The following is a 17,354-nucleotide window of genomic DNA, read 5'->3' as shown; positions in this document are numbered from 1 at the left end:
AAAAATGGTATTGCTGTCAGAACTAAGCTGAGATACTTTAATATGCTAGTGATGATTGAAACTACTGCAAGCCAATATAAAAGAAGTTTCCAGGAAAACAGATTTTCACATCTTTTTATCCCAAATCAGTATTTTTTTAAATTCATTGGTAATGGTTTAGCAATGATGACAAGATATGGCAGTGGTGTCTGACTTTTTGAAACGGTCATGAGCTTTCTTCCAATTGCAACAAAACAAGTACTTTAAGACTGGAAAAATTAATTCTACTGTCACTATTGCAAAAAATTAAGTTTCATTCAGTAGAGGGCATTCTTAGAGCATTTTATACAAAGTTGTTTTGGGGCAAAAAATTAATTATGAACACCTTTCAATGTTATTATCTTCCTTTTCATTCTCTGAGATTTAGGTCAAAATGGAAATTAGAAATGCTCCATCTCCCAGAGGAAAGAAAGTAGAGAAAACACACTACTTTTTTTGTAATCTTTGCAGTAGGATTCTTCAGCTTTTTAAAACTGTGTTGCTCTTGCTGTAATTTTATTGTTTAGCAATCATATGCACTGGAATAGCCTAACTCATGCCCGTTATTTTCCTCTCTTGGTCTCACACTCATCTGGGTTCCTGAGGAGTCCCCTAGCATCAAGGAAATCCTCCCTACTTTTATCTTTCAGGAAAGGGTCACCACTGTTCTCAATTTTTAATACTTGCAATTGCTCAAGGGCCAGAACCAGACTATGGATGTTCCTCCAAGCCCAGCCTCCCTTCATTGGGCAGGTTCCTCTTCCTGATAACATCTCTGCTGAATGTAATATAGTAGCAATCTCCAACAGATGTTGCACTAATAGATGTTTAAAGAAGTATGAAGAAAGAAAATTAATCTTGTATAGAAATTAACATGCCTTCTGCAGTATGCCACTTGATGCCCCTCAGTTTGTAGTGTTTTCACCCAATTGTTTTAAGAGAGAACAAGTGAAATGAGGTGTCAGGATAGTTCCTACTTAGGTGTTCTAGCTGCGTTACTGAAAAGGTGAATGGACATGAAAATGGAGTTGAGACACTATTTCAAACAAAATGAAACCTAAACCACCAAAGAACAATTTGTGTGTGTGTTGCATGACAGCATCTTCTAACCCCCAAATCTTTAAAGTACTTTTTCTGATATAATTTCAGCCTCATATATTAATAAAGAAGCTTTCTAGATAGTTGGTCCTTTCTTCAGACTCTCCCAGTGAACCACCTTGTTTCAAATTGGCAGGCATTCAGAGTGCTGTTAACCGCTTCCTTTGCATAATCTACCTATCTGCCTACTTCTGAATTGCTTCAGACTGCAGCCTTCAAATTCCTTATTACAGCCTAACCTATTTTTGTCAATGTCTTTACTAAAGATTGCCCTCCAGAAGGTCAGGCATTACTTTATGAATCAATCATTGCTGCCCTTTTGGCTCATTAACCTCAATTTCCTTCATTACAACCAAAAAGCTTGTAGGAGTTGATCAAAAGCAACACAGCAAGAAGCTAATGGAGGAAAAGGAACATTCTGCATGGGTAAGTATTAGCTGTAACTGAACTGTTTTGGAGAATTTGTTCAATACCACAGAAAGCTACTATCATCAGACCACATCAGTTTCATTTTCTGTCTTTTTCTGGAGGTGTCTTAGACATGCCAGAAAGAACTTAAGAGTGAAAATGTGCAAAAAAGATCAAATATGTAACTGTGTGTACACAATGCCATGTTCAGAACAGGAAAGGAGTCAGTGAGAAGGATTTGCAGAAGAAACGTAGTTTGATTTCAAATGCATTTTCTCTTACTTTGATGTATCTCCTTCTGCTTCTAAACTAGAATATAAAGAATGTGGTATGAATAAGGCTGTTACATAAATTGGCTTTTATCTTTTTTCCCCATCAATATGTCAAAATATGTCATATTGAATATGTCAAAATAGACATATTGATCACTATACTTTGCAAAATCTTTTGCAATCTATGACTAATATATATATAAACCTATACATATGGTGATATGCAAATGAATTATGCTTATAAATGAGCATGTCTGTAGATTGAAGTTTTGCACATAATATGTTTTCAATTTACTTTCTGAAATTAACTATGAAAATGATATGATGTGAAAGAGTCTCATTAATCGACGAGGTCTGGGGTGTGCTCAAACTTATAAAAAATAAATATCAAGCACGTCTGTGAATACATTTGTTGAGTACCTTGAAATTCATGTGATGTTTTAGTAAAACTGCCATTTCAATTCAGGAATTTCCGATGCAGAAATTTATTTCAAATCTGAAAATATATGTGCATTACAGTTTTTTAATTCCATGGTGAAATGAATCCACCTTTTTTTTTATATATATATTGACACTCTCCCTGTACACTGAGTTGCTGGTTGCAATCCAGGGTATTAATTTAAAAGAAGATATAAACTTTTTTTCCCAGCATGTTTTTTAAAAGTTGCTTTGAAAAGGGGCCAGGAGCATTCTTATTTCAACGAATGAAAAAGCTATTTAATCAGGAGACAACTATAATGCTTTATTCTGGTATTCTTCACATCACTTTGAACAGGTGTCAGTGCTTTCCCAGTGTGCAAAACACAAGAGACTCACGTATGGTACGTGTCAGTAGCAACGGGGCAAACCTGTGATAAGAGGGTTTCTACTGTGTTCCGGTATCGCTGGGTGGTATTTCAAATGGCTCTGTGTTGTAAATCCTGACATTATAAATAACAACTGCAGCACACTTAATTCTGTACTAATTTTCCAGTCTAGAGGAAAAAACCAACCTTCTCAGCTTCCTATCTTATCTAGAGCTTTGATCCCCACTAAACTACTTTTCAGAATACTGAATGCACTGTTAATACCCTATTGGTTCCTTCTGAATACCTTTTACTTGCCTTCAAGACTACCTGAAGAATTCAATGTAAAGTTCATACACATTATTACTTAACATCGAAAATTCCTCTTGCAATTTGTTGTGCTCTCTGCTGTTGAACTGCACTGGGGACAGTTCTGCTTCCCTGTAAGCCAGTTTTGCATTGTCTGTTCTAGACAAGATGAATTGTTTACAAAGCCTCAGAGCAGCAGTGCCTGAGCACCTTCTGGGTCTACCTTAAAGAGTGTGACTAGCACCTGGCACGTACTACTCGTGTCCTCTTCAGTGTCCAGGTTAGCAGTATAATTTCATAGAGTTTAAAGACTTACTCCTTGACTTTTGGGTACAGGAACAGACAGAAATCTCTGCATTTCCCAGCGCTGGCTGATCTGGTCAGCCTATCCTGGACAGGCAGTAAAGGCCTGTGATCTTCATCACTCATGGCAATTTGACGGCTGAGGAGAAAGTCACCTTTAAATCTAGAGCTATCAGTTGTTGCTGGGTCATGTTTATACCAAGTCAAGGACTTTTCAGTTTCTTGGGCCCTGCCAGCGAGGGGGCTGGAGGGGTACAGAAAATTGGGACTACAGCCAGGACAGGTGACCCAAGCTAGCCAAAGAGGTATTGCATATCATATGACATCATGCTGAGTATAGAAAGTGGGGGACGAAGAAGGGGGGGGGGACACCCAGCATTATGGTGTTTGTGTTCACGAGTAACTGCTACACGTGGAGTGCTGCTTTCCTGAAGACAGCTGAACACCTGCCTGCCGATAGTAAGTAGAAAGAAAGGAAGGAAGGAAGGAAGGAAGGAAGGAAGTAGTGAATGAATGCCTTGTTTTGCTTTGCTTGCATGCGTAGCTTTTGTTTTACCTATTAAAATCTTTGTCCTGGTTGGGTCATCTATGATAGACTCCCACCAGCATATCCGCCTTGTATGCCCTCTCCCTGATTCTTACACGTAAACATTCAACCTTGTTACTATCATTAAGGTCTGGGCAGTCAAAACACTCCATAAGTTACAGATCTGTCCCACTGCCTCTCCTCCTTTACTATTGCTTCTGAAGTTTTTGTAGTTATCTATTGCAGGACTCCAGTCACGTGAGTTATCCTGCCGTGTCTCTCTGATGGTGACTATGTCACAGCCTTCCTGCTGCACGGTGGCTTCCAGCTCCTCCTGCATGTTGCCCATGCTTTGGTGATCGGCACACATGCACTTCAGCTGTGCTATCGATCTTGTCTTGAACACTGGCATGCTGCCTCCAGGCTCATGTCTGACAAGCTGGGTTGTATTCCCTTTCCCCTTCAAATCCAGTTTAACGCTCTCTCAGTGAGCCCTGCTAACTCCTGATCTAGGATCCCTTTCCTGCTTTGACCCAGGTGAACCTGATCTGTTGCCAGCAGGCCTGGTGCTGCATAAACTGCCCCATGATCAAAAAAACCCCGAAATTCAGCCAGGGACACCAGGCCCGGAGCCAGGTGTTGATCTGTGCGATCTTCCGATTACACCCACCGTCATTCCCCGCAACTGGCAGGACAGTAGAAAACACCGTTTGTGCTCCTGATCCTCCAGCAGTCACCCCAGGGCCCTGAGGCCTCTCTTGATTGCCCTCAGATTGCCCTTATGTCAGTTTTGGAGTAACAACATATGCAAAAAGCACACAAACAGCATTTGCATTAAGATATGCAATATTATGTTTTAGGAAAAATGCAGACTGTTAAGTGTTACTACCATAAGCAGGTTTGATATGCTTTGGAATTAATCAATAGTCACCTTGAGCTTTTATGTCTGTTGTGTTCAGTAAGATCTATTAGGGGAATACGAGTAAAAATGTGTGTAGATTTTGTGGAAGTGCAGTTCTAAGAGGCCAAATATTGCTAATTAAGACTACCAGACTAAAAAGGGAGGTTTTATAGGTTGTTACTTGTATAAAGATTATCCAGGGCTGCGTAGAAAGCATGGTGGGGAAAGAACTTGTCATGTATTTCTGACAGGGTATGTGATGAAGGCTACAGACAGAACAGTAACTGTTGAATTTGCTGGAGGAAGCTTATATGATGAAAAGCTTTGTGGAGGACAAAAGCAAGGGATGATAAGACTAGCTGAGGTATGTAGAACAGAGAAACAAAGCAAAGACAGACATGCCTGCTGGTTGTGATCTTTTTTTTATTTAGGTTTTTGGTACATGCCAATGTATTAAAAAAATACAATCTAATAGGAAGGATAAAGTACTGAGCAAAAGAAGGCCAGGTCCCATGCTTTGTAATACATATTCTGTGTGAACTAGAGTGTATGCATCCAGCTGAATTATTCACTATTTATGAGACCTGAAGTCAGATCCAGCAACAAATTTTGATGTTTGTTTAAATATTGAATCATTCTTTGTGCTTCTGCAACCTATTTTATATGCATCTGTTTGTTTAAGGTAGAAAACACTTGTTTCCTTCTAGTGTGTAATGGGCACGTGGATATATCTGAATATAACGTGTGTGGACTTGTGCATGTGTGTTTTAATAAACTCTATTTAATGTGTGAGGAACATTGTCATGTAGTGTGTATGAGTCTGACTCATGGCCAGTGGGGGGAAAAGCCCTCCCGTTGAGTCATGAGGTTTGGAAAAGGTTCCCTTGCTTTCTAAACCCCTCCTCAGAGAGGAGTCTGGGTGCGGCTGGGGCCAGCCCAACTCTCAGACGTGGCCAACGGTTTAGCTCTAAAGGACACAGCTACTCAACAGAGGCAACGTCTGCCTGCCAGGGCCCTCTCAAGGGCTTTCACTGAAACAGTTTCACAAAGTTGGAAAAAAAATGGATGATCTATGAAGGCGACAGATGCAACAAATTGCTGTTGATAGATGCACTTAGTGCAACAATCAAGCTGGAGTTAAGAGCTCAGCGCTTTAGTTGACAGTACTTTCCCGGGTAACACCTGACCAAGTCAGATGCGCGAGTCTTACCAAAGAGGCGTCGCTGCCTGGGGAGGAGAGAGCTCCAGGCCCGCTGACCCGTCCGGTGGCTGCAGTTGTCGTCCTCAAAAAAGAGGATTCTAAATGCCAGATGTACCTGATGACAAGGTGGGACGAAGTCAGTTCTGGTGTGCCGACTGGCCCTTAGCAAGGGTTGTCAGTCCTGGAAGGTCAGTGGGGCCTGATGGTTCAGCACGGGGTGAGGGATTTGGTGCAGATGGGGGTCTTCCTGGCTTTCACTGGATATATGAGCCTATATATGACTTATGTACATTTTCCCCCAAGTGTTATATATTATTTGTTTTCCAAACAGTGTGTCTGCAAGTAATAAGAAAAGACAGTTTGAAGCAATTTATCAATCAGACTTCTGTAGGAGCTGAGTTTCTTGAGGTCAGATAATGACTTTTGTTTTACTAAAATTAGAACCTAGTTCTACCATCCCAGGATTTTAACAATAACAGTAACAACTTCTGTTTGTGGTGGGTTTAAATTTATTCACTAAATAACTTCTGTAAAATTTTAGACTTTTTTGCTTAGAAAGTAAATGAAATGAGAAGTGTCTGTTTCTAATTTGGTAGGAGACTGTTGTAAAACAAGGCAGCAGCAATGAGGAATATAATGCATCTGGTTGTAAGAAGCGTTAAAATGCAGATGAATTAGCACAGTGTCATTTTCTCAGACCTAATGTCATGAATCAGGAAAATGGTAGAAACTGTAATTGTGAAACTAAAATCTATTATAAAGCATAGGTTAATACAGGTATTTGGCCCTTTCGTGAAATATTAACTTTGAAATACTCGAAGCAGTGCTATGATAAAGCAATCTAGCAGAATATGAACAGAATTACTTAGGCACTGGCTAATAGTGTGTGTAAGCAAAGTTGGCCTTCGTATAATTTTGGGTTTAGAATATGCCTTTATATTAGATATTAAAGTATTTTTGACATACCATAGGGAAATATGAGCAGCTGTTAGCAAAGTATGGTGAGTGTGCATGAACCTGCTAATCATTTCTGGAAGGAGGAGGCACCTGTGTAACAGCTCTGCTGACCACCTTAAAGCTTTGCAATGTTACTGAAGCTGCAGTAAGATATAAAAAGTCTGATTGTCCCTTACCAGGGCTTTTGTCAGTGATAATTTTGTTAGCTCATGTTGGATGTGAACCGAATCATTCACTACAATGGAAGAAATTGCATCTTCTATGTCTCTCACCTATGGAAACAAATCCGACAGGTGAAGGCAAGTAATGGCCTGATATGTCCAAGGGTTAGGTGCTGCAGAGAAACCAGAAAAGTTGAGATCATCCAGAGTGTAACATGCAGAGGCATTAAAGATCTGTCCAATTTCCTATGGGAGTGTGTGAGGAACTGTAAAACACTAGACGAAGTCAGACACTAATTCCAAGATTTAGACAATAAAGCCATGTGCAAAATATACATTAAAAACCAAAACAAAATGGGTAGGATCACAGATGTTGTAGAGCTATGCTATAAAGCTAAGCTTGTTGATTTGAGCAGTTACCAGAGCTGATAAAGTGCTAAGGTATGCAGGCAAATGACTAGGCCTTGGCCTGAAGTTTAGCTAAATGAGCAGACCATGGGAAACAACTAGGCGTGACATGAAAAATCACTGGCCATAGCATTTAAGAAAGTGAGATGGTGCAAAGGGCATAGACAGTGCTGTGAGGGATGACTATTACTGGTGGGGGTAATGTGAGAGACAATCAGGCTTCAGAGATGATGGGAGGGGAGTGATGGGGACCTTTTATAGGGTGGAGTCTTGCAAGGCCAACTGAGCCTCAGTAACTTATCAGTAGCACTAGGTAAAGCCATGTTCACTTTGGTAACAGTATCAGAAATTCCAGATTTGGGTGCAGGTACTGCAAGACCAAAATCAATGGAGAAAAATAACTAGTGGCAGGATGTTTATTTGGGTGGCAATTACAATAGAGAAAGGCAGGGTTCAAGGCTGAGAAAAACAAGCCGGGGGAAATGGAGAGAAGTAGGATGAGAGGGGCTGGGAGCCAGCAACAGCCATGTCCATTGGGCTAGGGGAGGAGAAACTCCTGGATGTGAGAGAACCCTGTGCCAGGCTGTGATGGGCCAGGAAGAAGGGATCCTTTCAATTCCAAAGTCCACTGGACTTGTCAGCTTCCTTTCTGCATAAGCAGCAATCCATCAAAGTGAGGTAGCTGAATATAATAAAAAGTGACTTTGTGGTTAATGAAAGACTGAGATGGATCTGCTGGAATTTTTGCTTCTCAAATGTGTTAGCAATCAATAAGAAAACAGGAATTCATGCAGTTAATAAGGCTAAATGAGACAGAGACAAAGTATAGGGTAATAAATGAATGAAAGACTAGGTGAGTAGACAGAAAAGAGGGAAATAGATACACCATAAAATGAAGATGGTCAGTGATGTTTGTTGGTGCCCAGTAGCAGTAGCTCAAGGAATACATAATAAGGCTTTTTATAAAAGCATTTGTGTCAAACACTACAAGCTACTAGCAAACTGAAAGACAAATTCAGGAACATATAGCTGGAAGACAAATGGATGATGATGATGCAGAAGTCCTGCTGGGGCACTTAATACATTCATCAAACATGGCAGTGCAAAAGAAATAACCACTCGTCACATGTCACATGAAATAGCTTAGCAAAAAAAGAGATATTTTTTTTTTTTTGTACTTGCTACCTATGGTGCATCATCACAGCAGGCTTATAAGAAAAGATTAGTCACTGCTTGATGTTCAGATAAAACACTAGCCGAGGTGTTCACAAAGGCTAATTTTAGACCTGCAAGATTAGGCATCCTCTCTTGTTAAAGGCAGGAGCTTGCACCTTCTGGGAGACAGTCCATCCCTGCATGCAACTAAATAAACCCAGTAAAACGTCACTATGCAGAACAGCTCTTCTGAGCACTACATACCCTAACCCTCCTCCCCTTCAAACCATGGTGGTGGGTCTCCAAACCGCTACCATGCTGTTGCCATTGAACCAAACCTGGCTGGTGGCTGGGATGGTGCTGTCTGTCATGGGCCAAAGTTACATCAGAGAGTGTTAACAGTGAAGCACTGCCTGTTGTGGACAAGTGGTTGAGGCAGCGTCCTGACCCAGATACTACAGGCACATGTCTTACCACGGCTTTTGGAGGACACCCAGGAAGATTAATTGTGGCTTCTATGAAGTAATTATCCTATCCGCAGCCTTTTTAATGTAGGGTGAAATTGTCACTAGTTTTCTGGGCTTTGACAGAAGAGTGAGTGAGTAAGACCTGTCATTCATCCAGGTCAACCTGCAGATTATACACTTTTCAGATCATAGCGCAAATGAGGAATAACCAGAATAAGACCCTGACTTTGCCTTCCAGGCATGCGAGAAGAGCATGGGATGGATGTTGTATCTCTTCATCACTCTCTTTCATCAAGTGTGGGCACGGCAGCATATTGGCAGAAAATATGGTATTATCCATGTAGGGTATTGGGAAGTGAGAGGAGATCAACCACTGCTTTCTCTATAATCTACTCCTGAGACAGCAGTGCTGCAAATTAACTGTATGCGAGGGCTTGTAGGAAAGCTCCAAGCGTGCCAAACAGATATGCTGCATGAGACCTTTCTACAAGGCTGTTATGCTTGTGAATTTGATGTGGAGAGAACTTCACATATGCAATGGAGAACTGGCAGGGGCTTTACTCTCTTCAGTTGAAGAACAGGCTGATGATGCAGAAGACTTGAACTGTCTATGGAATGAAATGAGAATGGCCCAAATGGACATGTCAAAATGTTAACTTTACCTTACTGATTTACAGTGGCTTTTAATGAGAACTGAAGAAATGATGCATCATGTTGTTACTGAAACAAATACATTAAAATTTATGTGCTGTGGAAAATGCAAGACTAAAATAGTGAGTGGTGATGTCCACTGTATGAGATGTGGTCTCTGTGCAACAGAATTAAAAAAGTATAAGCAATATATGGATCCAAAATATTTTGAACAGGTTCCCAACTGAGGACCACTTAGTCAATTTTTCCCTGGGAATGGAAGTTAAGCTTTTGGCTATTCTGACTCACTTGACATTGCAAGATACGTTTTAGGGTCACCGTCAGACAAAGGAAGACGAAGAAGAACATATCTGTTTTTCTGACTGGGATGGAAATGGTTGGTAAAGGTCTTAAGCCTTTGTGAAAAATGGCCAATATTGGGTCATTTTCTCAAGAGGAAGAGCCCTGCCATTAAAATGGCTGGACTGAATTACGTTGGGTGTGCTAGACACACAAAACCATGACAAAATATAGATGTGTGTGTGTTTGTGTGTGTGTATGCACATCCAACTAAAACTATACCCTAACTGGGAAACTTCCATGGAATTAATGTCCACTCATATCTATGCCAAGTCGTTTGTGACTTACAGAGCTTAATGCTCTGCTTAGATAACTGCTTAGGAACATCCAGAACTGACACTGTCAGGGAGTGTTTGGCTGATGTAAATTACATATTACAGAAAGTCAACAGCAGTGAAAAGCACCAGGAGCAGGAAAGGCTGCACATGGAGAATCCACCTCTCTCTCCCTGAAAAGGCCATCAGATAAGGAACTGCTTGGAGAACAATGAGCTGTCAGAAAGGCATCGTGGTCTAGCAATAATTACCGAACTTTGTCCACACAGACAAGAGAGACTTGTGACAAGTAATCCTTTTGGTTGTCAGATATACAAGCTGTGCACTCTCATCTCCTGCCTGAGACTCTCTACATGTGAGAGGCTCTCCATGACCCTCTGTGAGACTCCCATTGTCTCCCTTTCCATTAATTGCATGAATGACTGTTTGTTGTTACTTTTAGTTAGCATTGTTTCCTTTACATTCAATTAAAGCAGAATAAAAGGTACAGATGTGGAGATAGCAGCTGATACAAGGGTCTGGTCTGCTATGTGACATGTGACAAGAGCATTACTTTTCTGAAGGTTTCATATCTGCTTTCAATTGAACACTTTTACAAAGGATCATTATTTTTACTTGGAGTTCTAGTCACACACACCTCTATGTAAAGAGTCTATGTAAGATTTTCTGTGTTAAATTTGTGGGTTTGGGGAAATATATTCTGTTTCTGAATACATTTTTCTTTAGTTTTGTAAAGAAGGTTTGTACTTCTGGAAGGCACGTTAATAAAAATGGAATAAATTTTGTTATCTCTAGGAGTTTGCGCTGAGTAATGAATTCAGGATTTTGGTATAACAGTACTAAGGATTAATATCTCATCAAATGGTCATTTTAAACCCCCCTTAAGCACTAGAGTGCTCTGATTCATTTAGTAATGGGGGAATAAACATTATTTATTCCTAATCACTTCATTGTTGCTTCAGTAGCTTAGAAGCCTATTTTTCACAGAGATTGCCATTTAGGCAGTATTAAAACAAAACAAAACAAAAAAAACAAACACAAAACAAATAAAAGAGCCCCAGGACACTGCTTCACCCCCCAAGTAAGATTTTTTCTTCTGGGAACAACTGACAGCACCTGTCTTCATGACTCTGTAAGCCCAGCAGGAGTAACCAGCTGTACATTCCCTTTGTGAGCCCTTAACTTTCTACCCTTACCAATGACTCTAGTTGTGACACCAAAGTGGAATACTCAGAGATTTGCATTAAACTGTGCCAGTTGTCTTCCCCCTTGACAAGGCAGCTGGCTATGGGCCTGATCAGGGGTCAAAAGTTGAATTCAGGAGACAAAACTGAGAACCAGTAAAGATACTGGCCATGGAAGCTGGTGGTATCCTTCTCCTTACTTCCTCACTGACATTCATCAGTCAATCTGTCTTGATCACCCCTTGTTTGCCTAACCTTAATCCTACCCTCCAAGCCATGAAGAAGCACAAAACTGGAGCATTCCTCACCCCCCCAAAAGAGTAAGGCAATTTTAGGCACAGGCGATGTCTTAACCCTATCGTCAGCCCTGGAAATGTGAAGAGAATCTAAGCTGGGGCAACTTACTTTCTTCCCACAAAGGAACAGGCAACTCCTGCCCCAAATGACACATGCCAAGATCTTATTTCACAGCATCACGCTCTCACAAAGCTTTTCGTGCATTTTCAACTCCAGGTGAATTTCCTTAAGACAATCTGATGCCGGGCTGTCATTTTTCAGCGTAAATTTGGACCCACCCTCAGTGTTAGACAGCACTGTTGAACTGTAAGAGACTGTCGGTGAGAACCACCATTGCTACAGCAGATGTTTGTCCCAATATTGCTATGGCAGGAAACCAACACCGTCACCACAGCAAATGTTTATCTCAGCATCGTTAAGGCAGGAAGCCAGCACCACTGCCACAGCAGAGGTTTATCTCAACATTGTTAAGGCAGGAAGCCCACCAACTGACACCATGGAGCAATGAGGGGAGCTGATCCTGAGAACCAAACCCCTGTGCATGTGCCCAGACCTGGGGTCAGGGGGATCAAGGGGCCTGGAGACCTCTGAGGGCCATCTGACAGTATTGGGCACACGCTCCACCACTGGGTGTGATTAAGCAGAACAGCTCATGACAATCCTATAAAAGAACGCAACCAACCAACATCAGATGGAACATTCCCCCACAGAACTTGGAAACGAGTCAGATTGTCAGGGTGCTGCAGCTCTGGGGTGGTAGCTATTGCTGTGAACTCTTTCCCTCTTTACCTCTCGCTCTTTCCTTTGCATTTGCAAACCTGTTGTTGGGCAACTAAAGTTTCTTGGCTCTTGACTCCGTTTGGAGTCTTAATTCTGTTCCCAAGAATACAAGCGGAACCTTGCTCTGATCTTGGACCAGCATGTGACATGGATCCAAAAGCTGCAGTCCCTTGAATTTACTGCTACAATTTCACCTCTTGAACTTATTACATTAGATTGCATCAATACTTGTTATATTACAGAATATAACAGAATAACAGAACTAACCCAGCCCCAAGCTGGTGTCTTCCCAGGTCACAGCTCCTTTCCTTTTGGTCTAGCAAAAAGCGTCAGACTTTTTCTAGTTCTATACAGCTCTCCAGAAAGTAAACCAAAATCTTTATGCAGGTGCTAAGTCTTTTCTAAGATAAACTAGAGTGCAGAGTTATATTTCAATGATTTCTCACCAAATTAAATATTTCTTTGACATCTGGCCCTTCTTCTGTCTGTGGGGCTGAGGAAGGTCTGCAACAGTCTGTACAGGCTGTTACAGAGGCTGAACCAAACTCTTTCTTCATCATTTTTCCCAAACCTAAGCCCAGCCTTAACCCAAGACTAAATCAGACCTTAGGAACTAACATTTCCACTGATAGCGTTATTGCCCTTGGCACCAAATGATGTCTTCTACTTCTTCAGCACTGGGAACACACAATATTAATTTTACCTTCTGAACTCTGAACTTTCCTTTCATCCAAGCCTGACTTGGTGCATCAAGGGCACTCTGTCTAAGAAGGTCTTTGCACTTAACCGACATTGGCTTTCTTCCAAATTGTCACAGCTCTCTTGACATGGAACATGAAGATCCTTTGTGGAAACTTTGTTTTTTTTTTATCATGAACAACACATACAACCTGAAATCTTAACAGTTGCTATGGGAGACAGCTCCTTCTTTTAGATCACTTATTCAGTTTCAGATCCAGATAACACGCAATCTATTCCTCAGCCTTCGAACTACTGACATACTGAAGTAAACTCAGCCCTTGATCCTTTAGTTTTCTTGACCCTAACTCAAATCTTAGCAGTAACCCTAAACAAAGTCTGAGCAAGAGAAAATGCTACTTCCAGCTAGTAATCCCCAAAATACCTAGCAAGAAATTATCTTCTTGAATCTTAATTTTTTCTAATCCTGATGTAAATCTGAACCCTCGCCTCAACCTGATTTTAAAGTTCTCACTGCTAAAAGAAAATTCTTTTAAATAGCGTATTTGAATTCCCTATCAAAGGAATTTTACATGGCTTTCTATTCTGTACCAAACAAGTAGGAAAGAGACAGCTGTGTTTTAGCTTTGATAGCTGCAATCAGCTCTCATCTGTTTTCTGGAAAGGTAGATTTTATAATAACCTGATTAAGCAGAAAGATCATTGCCTATATTTGCTGGTATAGTTCTTTTCTTCTTTCTCAGTACTTTGTTTTTTTCTTTTTGGCAAGTTCCAGTGTTTGCTTCAGAACATCATAAATTTCAGATAAACACAGTGCAAAACATTTATGGATTGCCATAAACAACACTTAAGGATGTTAAAGCCATATTCTGTTTCCTGTTCTGAATCTGTTTTGTCTCTGGTGCCACAATAATCTGTCTCACTCATATGCATAGTGGCGCTGCTAATTGTCCTTAATTGATACTAGAGGTATCTAATATGCTGCAGTGGTTTTCCGTTGAATTTTGATCATGTGCATACTGGTAAGAAAATCTAGACTGAGGCACCGTACCTGCCTATTGCTGTTTGGACAGTCACAAACGATGCAGCATGAGAGACCTCCTCCCTTTATAGGCCATATTTCAAGACTCGCATAATTGTTAACAGTTATCTAAAGATTTTAATATTCCCTTACTTTCTTCTGACTGCTGAAATGCAATCCCTGTGAATATAAAAATGAGAAGGCAAATTAGTTTCTTTATGTGGAACTAGTTTTCCTCAACATTTGTGCTGGGTATTAAGAAATAGAGGGATAATAAAAATGTTTCTGCCAAGGAAAGTTGATCTTAGCAGAGTTTTACATCCTCCATATTTCCCAGGTGGGCATATAAAGGAAGGAAAAGACAGCGTCTTAGATTTAATAGTTTCCACTAACACACATTAAAGCCTGCTACAAACAGAAGTAATTTCAGCCAAGTATGATTTGTATTGGTACACCTAGGTTATGATGGGGGCAAACTCCTGTTGCCTTCAGTACTCTTTGAAAAACGATTTAGCAGACTTCTCTTTTCCCCTTTCTATTTCTACATGTTGGCTACTGAATGTGCATTTTAGTCATGGTAGTGTGCCAAGAAATGCTATTGCTTCTCTTTACTGAGCATGCAGCTACAATGCAAAATTTCTTTGGCGTAGGTTCAGTTAGTCAGAGGTGTGAAGAGCTGTGACTCTCTGACACAGCCAGCTTGGTAGATGGCTTCAGTGCAAATTCAGTTACACTAGCCTCAGGCAGAATATTTCACTTTTAAAGTATTGATATTCTGTACAGATACTAATGGAGCTTTATAGTTATTGCTGAGTCCACCACAGGAACACTTTGCAGCTCTGAAACAGTCTGATACTGCCAGTCAGATATTGGTTGTTTAACACAGCCTTGTCTTCAAGTGTAATCTTAATTTTTTATTTTGCATCATGCTCAGCACTGTGCATGGGCACACCTAGCAGTGAGAATTAGGGTGAAAATTTTGAAGTTTTCACTTCTCAGCACTTTGATAATTATATGATCGAAATATATGCAGTAGGCTTCTGAGCGTGTGACATCTAATGTCCGCAGGAGATGGATCAAGTTGTTTTCTTAGTGGTGTCTCTGATACCTCAGGAAACACTAGAAAGCCAGAATACATTAAAATGTGATTTTATAAGCATATAAGAATAACAGAAATGAAAGCCAACAGTCACCCAGAATTACCCAACTTTTCCTCTTCCTAGGCAACTTCTCAAATGAGAGAATGTTTACTGGTACCCAGCAACAAACAGTAATTGGAGAAGTTTTCCAGCTTCAAAAATGATTCATAAATTAATTCACAGAATAGAAGGTTATCTCACCAGTGGGATAAGCATTAGGGCTGGCCTAAGTACAGTATCAATTCCTTTGGCATTAAATAACCTTTCTTTTTCTGACATACATTAATGGCCTTCCAGGTAGTGACATGTAGTTTTCTCTGTCATTTACTTTCTGAGAAAGCTCTCATATTGTTCCCAGTTGTTACAAGTCAGTTTAAAATTCTGCTCTGTACAGGGTAAAGATGTATATATCATCAAGTCAAAGCCCCATTAGAGAATCAGGTGGTAAAAAACCAGTGCTAAAAGTATATGGCTTTGGTTAATTGCTCATTTGTATTCCATCTCAGTGATGGAGGTTATATTTTCTGTGGGAGGGTTAATACCTCTATCTGAGAACAAAACCAGAGACGGGGAGAGAAGTCTTTTTGTATTTGTAAAGGGCAGGCAATTAATTTATCTCATAGGCATGGCTCTGGGTACAATCTGAAATCAAACAGCTGGAGCCATTTTGGCAGATGGAAATTGCACATAATAAGCAGGGTATAGTACCAGATACAGCACGAAAAGGCTGCATTAAAAAAAAGGAAAAAAAAGGCTAGCCAAACATTGTGCAGAGGGACTTAAAATGTCTTAAGGGGTCCTGAGTGTTACATTGAGTATGGAAAAATGACAGAAAGTTCTAACTCTTGTCATCATTTCTGAACATGCATTGCAACATGGCACACCCTTTAACAATACAGGGACCGAAGTTATCAATCTATTATTATGTATAATGGTGCAATAAAACAAAAATAAAGTATGTGTCCAACAAAATGCAGAGGTGAAAAGCAAAGGACAAGTACAGGGGAAAAAAGGCTTAATGGCTTAATAGCCACCTCTGTTCTGCTATGGATCTCTTTTCATGTGAGGTTACAAAATCTAGTGCAGTTCTCACATACAGACCTCAGCAAGCAGCTTTCTTCAGTTTACCTACAATGATTATTACAGTTCAGCTTCTTTCTAAGTATTAGCTGTGAGGCTAAGTTCACTTTCTTTTTGTTTTTGGTGGGATTTCAATGAGCAAACCTCAATTTTGGAAGTAATAAAGGACTAAAACCCCAAAATGTAAGTGTTGAATGGTATTTCATATGGCTGGTGTTTGTGTTGTTTTTCCTATTAAAACCATTTTTGCTTTGAAACTCTTTGATATTATGAGCATTTAAAATCAGAATTTTAATTTTATCTAAATGAAAAGTTTTGATCATTTCAGTTGTTCCCTGCGGAGAAATCTATCCTTTTCATGTTTACTTCAAATGTGAAGAAAGTTAGAAAACTCACAATACTTCGTAAGGGCTCGTATAAAATAGGATTTGCTACACTGTATAATGCTCACAAGTATTTGTCATTTTGTATTTCTGAATTAAGAAATAAACACTCAAAACAGTGATGGAAAATATGTTATAAAAGCATGCATGCTTTTTCAGAGGGCATAAAGCAGAGTGATCATTTTCATGAAAGTATTTTATGCTGCTGGTTTCTGTTTTGAAAGTGTGCCTTCAGTGAGAGAGCACAGGTAAGAGCTTCCAATAGTCTAACACTCATTCGGTTTGTTATTTATATGTCCTCTGTTTTTGTAAGATTGCATGAATTAGTATTATGCTCCTGCCTTCTATTGCAAAGAAACATGAAAATCTGGGAAGTAATTAATGTTTATATCTCAAATGAGATTTGTCTCTGTACAAGTCAGGAAAGATATATAGGACACTGCTTTATAAAGCGGAGGTAACAGGTAAAGAATCAGTCCGTTTTTCTGCCCACTAGCGCAGAGTGGTACATGTCACTCTACACAACATTAAAATGTC

At 40.1% G+C, this 17,354-nt stretch overlaps 1 long non-coding RNA gene across 1 annotated transcript in view; it reads left to right on the top strand.

The window, feature by feature from the left end:
- Window positions 1-1,269: 1,269 nt before the first annotated feature.
- LOC129737202 (uncharacterized) overlaps window positions 1,270-17,354 on the top strand; it is a 37,829-nt gene continuing 21,744 nt past the window's right edge. Inside the window, exon 1 of the long non-coding RNA XR_008734768.1 lies at window positions 1,270-1,542. This is a non-coding gene — a long non-coding RNA (uncharacterized LOC129737202). The remainder of the gene's footprint in view (window positions 1,543-17,354) is intronic.

The sequence above is a fragment of the Falco cherrug genome, chromosome 12 (genome assembly GCF_023634085.1).
Source record: "Falco cherrug isolate bFalChe1 chromosome 12, bFalChe1.pri, whole genome shotgun sequence".
Classification (NCBI taxonomy): domain Eukaryota; kingdom Metazoa; phylum Chordata; class Aves; order Falconiformes; family Falconidae; genus Falco; species Falco cherrug.
Note: the sequence above shows the minus strand (reverse complement) of the source record. Positions and strands in the feature narration are given on the sequence as shown.